At 31.6% G+C, this 7,926-nt stretch overlaps 1 long non-coding RNA gene across 1 annotated transcript; it reads right to left on the bottom strand.

Annotated features, from left to right (window-relative positions):
- Nucleotides 1-3,077: 3,077 nt before the first annotated feature.
- LOC149544990 (uncharacterized) lies at nt 3,078-3,803 on the bottom strand. Its single transcript, XR_016355305.1, has 2 exons — nt 3,396-3,803; nt 3,078-3,288 (listed from the first exon to the last, which is right to left on the bottom strand). It is a non-coding gene; the product is annotated as an uncharacterized LOC149544990 (long non-coding RNA).
- Nucleotides 3,804-7,926: the final 4,123 nt, after the last annotated feature.

The following is a 7,926-nucleotide window of genomic DNA, read 5'->3' as shown; positions in this document are numbered from 1 at the left end:
GGGTCATTTTTAGTCTAGAAACTTGAAATACATTATGCACCTTACTATTGGGTGGAAATTCTAGCTCATAGACTACCTCCTTGATATCTTGAGTGATTTAAGAAAGGAAAATATAATTATGGCTTGACTTTGTCTTCAATGCTCTTCTTTAGAGAAGATTATCTAGAAAGTCAAAATTTCATGTTGAATCACTACTCATGATACACGGGTCAAAGAGTTTGACTCAGAAACTACATAGTTAAATCCTAATAGCAATATCACAACCTATTACCATTTCATTTTGTGAAATGGAATCCATTTGATGAACTCCATTCAACACCATTATCTTTGAGTATTACTCCACGTTTAACAAACATGTCTATCAGAGTATTTACATATACGAGATCCACTTTTGATATACTTTGATGGAGGTTCATATCCAAATACAAAGCTTCATTTATTGTATAGGTGGCTAGAAAAGACTATGAATTCCATAATTAAATCTACACAAATCATTTAATTTAAAAAGTTTCTATAGAAAATTTAGAAAAATCATTTTTCCATATCTAATGCCCCAAAGCTAATGTAATCTTGGTAGACATCACTAACTACTAGGTTGAATGGAGATATGCTAATACCTAAACTAAACTAAAGCAAACAACAAAAGGGATGTACTTTTATTTTTTTTAGAAGTCAATGACCATTCATATGGGATGCTCTTGCATCAAATTGAGTGAGAAAATAGTTAGATATGTAGAATTATAAAATCATTATAGATAATTTATAAAATATAAAAAGCTATAATTTCCCTAAACTAGCTATAGAAAAAAATATAGTATCCTATGAAAAAACAAAAGAAGAAAATTTTAATTAATTATATTTAATATTTGGAGGCTTAAAAAAGTGTTTTGTTCATCCTTGACTAGATTTCATCTTCAATTCCACTTGTCAAAAGTAGTTCCTTCATTATTTTTTCTTGCCCAATGTATTTTATTTAGTTCTCTTTAATAAATTTTGCATCTTCTTACTTAGCTTACTCTTCTTCCTATTGATAACTTCTTGTGCATGCATCACGTAGGTCATGGACCACTACATGAGGTCCTTAGTGTTAGAAATGAAGGTATTTAAATTGAGAATATTTGTAATCAAATTAGTTCAATTTTTTTCTTCACTATGCCCTACAATGAATCAATGCTGATTTTACAATGTTTTGTGACCCACTTTCCCCTTTCAATAGTAGGGAATCAAACCTTTTGAATAGTATAAAATCTACCCTTATTTCTTGATTAGTAGATTATCTTTGAGAAATCAAACAAAGAAACCATTTTTTGTGTTATCCAATGCTTTGAGCAATTTAAGTTGCTACTTGCTATGGCTTGATGTTTCAAAAGAAAATTAGAAAATGTATCTAAGGGAGATAAGAAAAATGTGAGAGTTGGAAAATAAAAAATAGGAAGAGCAAGACAAAATCACTAACAGAAAAAGGGAAATTCCTTAGGGTCTCTTTTAAAAAATTGAATACTTTATGGATCTTTTGGATGTGGAAATGACATATAGTTGGGACCACCTCTCTCTCTCTCTCTCTCACACACACACACACACACACACACACACACACACACACACACACACACACACACACACACACACACACACACACACACACACACACACACACACACCCCTCTAGAAAAAGATATAAAATATTGGTGAATGTTTCAATAATAATAGGGAGTTCGCTAATCGTCATGGAATATTACAAATCAAAATTGAACATGTTTTATCTCATAGAAATTATGAGGATAATTACATTATATTTTAAATCAATAGTGAAAACTAAATACTGGTGATATATCCCTAAATTAACTAATAATAATGATAATTATTGGTAAATTAATTTTAATTTCTTTGATAATATATAATATTTAGGTGAATCAAATATAATCATGTATCGAATATATTGACAAATTTTTGAGTTCAATATTTTTAGTAAAATAAATTATTGAGCAATTTAAAATATTTTAGAACTAAATTTAATAAAAATCGGGCGATTTAGGTTGCACTAAATCTTAAATTATTAGTCAAATTAGTCGCAATTTTTTTTCTAAAATTAGCCAATTTATGAATATTAGCCACTAAAATACACACACACACACACACACACACACACACACACACACACACACACAAACATCTTTATTCTATTTTCTCTTTGAGTTCCATGTTGAGGACTTAAATATTTTGTTTGGAATTTGAAGAATTGTAGGAGTTATTTATTTTGAAACGTCTTTTCATTCCCTCAGTGCACCAATTTTTTAAGAAATCTTAAATTCTATGGCATAAATTACATGTTCCTATTTGAACCAAATGAACACTTTTTTTGGGGAAGTGATTAGCTTTAAAAAACATGAGGAAACTAGATTTTAATTAATGCACTCGCATGAAGTTGCAAGGTTTTGTGCTTAGGAACAATTATAAGCATGAAAGGTTTTATATCTCGTCCATACATTTACATGGTAATCAATATAAAATCATGTTCAAGATTGTCTGCTCTATTTTTTATGTCTATCTTTTAGTATCACATCGTTTATGTCGACTCATGAAGAATTATGATGAGAGAGTTCGGAAAGCCATAAAAAAGTGCCTTTTGATTTTAGTCACAACAGCTTTTTAATCTAAAAATTTCTCTTATAAGAATGTCCCTAGCTTGGTTGGCTAAATCTTCCCTGTTGCAGGGGGTTGGTCATGGGTTCTAGTCTCCTTCGTCCTCGTGGTACCGGTGGGCGTGTCACGCCAGCGCTACCGGTCACCTTAAAAAGTTTACCAGGCGCTGCAGTTTATAGGAGGGCCGTGTTGCACCGATTCCTGCAGTCTTGAAAAAAAAAAAAAAAAAGGAAAGAAAAAATGTCCTTAATAAAGGAACTAATATCTCATTTTAATTTGGACTTTATTGATTACTAACTTGTTCAATGCTTATAGATACAATCATTTAATTAACACACATTTATGTAAAAGGGATTTTATTCCCATGCGCAGATAAACTATTTTTACTCCTGGGAGGATCAGTAGTATCTTAAAAGGAAAGGACAAGATCAGAATTCGTTTCAAATAAACATTGGGATACTTCACTATAAAATTATATATGGGCACTGTTTATTACATCATCGGATACACACGATACAAATCCCTACGCAGATGAAGTTTCATAGTTCAACAATAAGCTTTGCCCTACATAATAGTTGAATACATCATATTATTTTAACTACTGCCTCCTACAATTCTTCAAACTTCAAACAGTAAGCTGGCACACTGCAGTGAGTAAACATAGATTTAGACAACAGGTATATATAAAAAAGACACTCCTACCTATTAATTTTAATAGAGATTCAACAAAAACCCTAATGAATTGGTGATACCTTATAAGCAGTAGATTAATAAGGAGGAGGTGGGGACTTGTAAGAGTAGTGGTGATGAGGGGGAGGAGGAGGTGGGTATTTGTGTTCATATGGATGGTGAGGGGGAGGAGACTTATGTTCATATGTATGGGACACATGGTGAGGGGGAGGAGTGTAGACCGGTGAGTGTTTGTGATGGTGGCGATTAGGAGGAGGACATGGCTTGGGAGGAGCAAGCTTATGGACAGGTGGAGGTGAAGATGTGTGAATGTAATGGGGAGGAGGAGGATGTCGTTTCTCAAATGGAGGCTTGGGAACCGGTGATGGCAGGTGGACCGGTGGAGGAAGATCTGCATATGATGGCATTACAAAAGAAAAAATGAAGGCTGCTACAAAAACCATCTTCATCTTGTCCATCTTCCCTGGTATGAAATAACTTGCTAACATACCCAAGTATTTATAGTCGTTGATGGCGGTGTAGTAGGTTTCGTAGAAGCTTCCTGCAGGCTGTACACATTGGCCACTTGGAGCACATTATCGTTGTCGTCTGGTAAGAGGATATGTTTTCCCATCAAATCATGTCGGATTAGGTAATGTGAAAAACTTGCATTTATCCTCAAGAAATGACATCACCAAAAATGTCATTTAAATTAAACCTATGATATTTAAATTTTTGGGGTCACTGTCTTAAACTATGACAATCCAACGGTTATGAACGTCGTATAAAAGCATTCTCGCCGTAGATAACCATTGAAAATTATTCCCAAGACTAATAGATACCCTCTAGTTTGGCCCTTTTTCAAACACCGTTAATTTTAGGGCTGGTTTTATTGAAAATATGATATCTGCCGATATTTTTTCAATGAGAAACGGGAGAAATGCTTATTTATTTGGCTTCTGCAGCATTTAAAATTAAACTAAATTTCAACACGAAACAGAGTTGTCATGCTAAGAAAAAAGTAAACCCTTCACAATGAAATACAATGGCAGGTATATTAATATTTTTTGCGTGCATTTTAAAAAAACTTTTCGTTGAACTGATGCAGTCAGAGATACTTATCTTCTGTTCAACGTACATTGAGACATTTCAGGTAGGAGCTCCACACGAAACCTTTTTGATATCGTTATTTTAAGGCTGAGGGGCTACTCTCTATTTTTATTAGGTATCTACGAATGATCAGTGTAACATAGGCAATAATTTATAAACTCTTAAAGAAATGAGGCATCATCTCAATATAATATGTGATATAAATAAAAATTACGCAATCAGAGTACTTATCTTTCGATGACATTTCAGGTAGAAGATCCCCAGGAAATCTTTTTGATATGGTTATTTTAAGGCTGGGGCTATTCTCTATTGTTATTAAATATTTATAAACGTGACTAGTGTGTTGAGTGTTGAGGAAATATTAACAATATTCTATAAATTCTTTAAAGAAATTTTATAGTATCTTAGTTTAATATTTGATACAAACAAGTTTAATTATACATTGTAAGATTATTGTATATAAATATTTTGTATTTAAAATTTGATTTGATTATTTCAGTTTTTTAAATTATGTTTTCTCTTCTTTTTTTATCAATAATCTTTTTCCACTCTACTAGCAATGACTATTTCTACACTTATAAACTAATGTAATTTGTTTTGGTTTTAAAGTGATCGGAATTCAAACAACATGATGGGCATAACGATGTAATGATAGTGACTTCATATGCCCATCATGTTGTTTGAATTCCGATCACTTTAAAACCAAAACAAGTTACATTAGTTTATAAGTGTAGAAATAGTCATTGCTAGTAGAGTGGAAAAAGATTATTGATAAAAAAAGAAGAGAAAACATAATTTAAAAAACTGAAATAATCAAATCAAATTTTAAATACAAAATATTTATATAGAATAATCTTACAAATAATTATGTATAATTAAACTTGTTTGTATCAAATATCAAACTAAGATACTATAAAATTTCTTTAAAGAATTTATAGAATATTGTTAATATTTCCTCAACACTCAACACACTAGTCACGCGTCACTATCATTACATCGTTATGCCCATCATGTTGTTTGAATTCCGATCACTTTAAAACCAAAACAAGTTACATTAGTTTATAAGTGTAGAAATAGTCATTGAAATAATCAAATCAAATTTTAAATACAAAATATTTATATACAATAATCTTACAAATAATTATGTATAATTAAACTTGTTTGTATCAATTATGAAATACTATCTTACAAGCATGCCACTATTAGAAAAAATAGAGACTCTATCCAACCAAAAAGCTATAATGCAAATTTGGAACATGTAGTTACAAATAGTATCCTATCAGGGGAATCTACTCCTTTATCCTCTCTATGAAGCTGTCCATTCTTCTTGTTGTTTTTGTGATTCTATGAAAGTCAATTTCTAGAAACAAGTTGGTTTTGTTTATTAAAACCCAATCTACAATATTGTGAATAGGAATTCCCTCTTCAATGTCCACATTCCTATTCTAGAAATAAAACTTTTATTCAATGAAAAACCTGTCTTCATACTTCATTCGAACTTTCTAAGTCTAACTATGTCAACAACATTCTATAACTAAGTATTGTAACTAGATTGATTGCTTTTGCACCAGACTTCCAGGCTACTTAAGAATTTATACTCTCCTAAACATGAAGGTAACAATAACATCCAACTTCACTTCCTTTTTTCACCTTTTCTAATTGTTGTCTTCACATCATTTATCATGCCCCTCTAAACTTTCTCTAAGTTTGCATTTCCTCTTTCTGAGCTTCTGTATTAGTATTTTTTTACAATCTATTTTCTTTTGATACATTTTCCTTTTGATTTATTTGGCAACTTCAAATAGCCACAATGTTGTCTTGTATTGACTAGTTATCCAAAGGAGAAAAAACTTTACCCTTAAAAATTTAACTCAACTTACCTCATGTACTTTTGCACTTTTATCTTTTTACAATTTGATCATTTTCATCTCCAACAACCTTCAATGGTTCTTTCAATAAAATCTCAATTGAAAATTTTGCACTTTATTTCTTTGTTGTAATCTATTTAAATAAGTATGCACTTTCAACACTAATATTCTATTTCAAAATGAACTTTTTCATCAATTGCCCATTTTTCAAGCTGTAAACACAAAGTTATCACCCTCTCCATTACAATTTTCATCTTAAAAAATGAGGACATGAAACTATTTTTCTCATTCATTGAAATTTGAACCACTTTTAAAGCATCATCTTTCCTCAAACATCAAGATGAAAAAAACTTGAACTTTTTGAATTCCAAATACTAATATCTTTATTATTTTGTTACATGATAATACTTTTTTAGTGAAATATTATATTTATAATAATAATAACTGGTTCAAAATGGCTCTTGGAGAAAAGAACTATAAAAGAAAAACACTAGTCATTGTCCTATTCAGAAAGGATGTAGAAGAAGAAAGACTAGATCTAGAGAGAGTATCTATCAAGACTAATGAATCTTTTCATTTATAGTCTTCATTATCATCTCCACTCTTTTATATATTTTCTTTGACATGGCATTACTCTATTACAAAACTATTATGTTTGACTACTCGTAAGTTCCATAAAATCACAAAAATATTAGAGGAAGAACATGTTTCTCATGCATTCATTCTTCTTGCAGTTATTTTTAACTTTTCACAAAGTTTTTATCCTCCTCTTCATCCCAAGGAAAAAATCCTAGAGGTTTTCTTGGACTTATTCTCATCCTTCTCACTGTTGCATTCTAATGCACTTAAGAATATTTCTCTTTCCTATAACCATACGTCCTAGTACTAGTTTTCCTCACATTCATATCCTACCATGCACTTATATAATCCCTAACTATAATATCATTTTGATAGTAACTATCTCCACACACAAAATAATGTAACATGTTTGGTCTTTAAGGTGAGAAGAATTTAAATTGCATGTTAGACACTTCTTTTACAAAACATATGAAATGGAAGATTAAAAAACACAATAAACAAAAAAATAAGATAATGATTATGATTTTATTAATTTGAATGTTCACTATTATGCAATAGATTTTTACTATCCCAATCTAATGAAGGGTATGCTCTGATACCACTAATGAAGCTATGCTCTAATAGAACTTGATTAAGGTACACACCACCATGAACATTTCTACAAGATCTCTCAAGATCCAATCCAAACCCAAGTTAGTCTAGATCCACACTCTAGTAGAAACCTCCAAGATCTCAACTTGTGCTCGCAAGCCACCAAGCAACCTCCTTGTTTCTAAACCGTAGTCACTAGCTCTTCTCCAACTTTATCCAAGATCCAAGTGTAAACTACCTCACATTCAGTGCTCTGTCTACACTCACAACTCCACCATAATCTTGTTGTAAACTACCTCACATTTGACGCTTTGTCCAGATTCAGGCAAACTCACTCTTCACTTCCTCCTTCTCTTTCACACCTTGAAGCCTTCCAAGCTTTCCAAGTTTCACCTTCCACAACTTTCACCTTTCCAAGCTTTCCTTCCAAAGCTTCTACTTCCTGACTTCTCCTTCTCGAGCTTCT

The sequence above is a fragment of the Cupressus sempervirens genome, chromosome 8 (genome assembly GCF_028749045.1).
Source record: "Cupressus sempervirens isolate cs-2001-9-10 chromosome 8, ASM2874904v1, whole genome shotgun sequence".
Classification (NCBI taxonomy): domain Eukaryota; kingdom Viridiplantae; phylum Streptophyta; class Pinopsida; order Cupressales; family Cupressaceae; genus Cupressus; species Cupressus sempervirens.
This window is presented reverse-complemented; position numbering and strand designations above follow the sequence as displayed.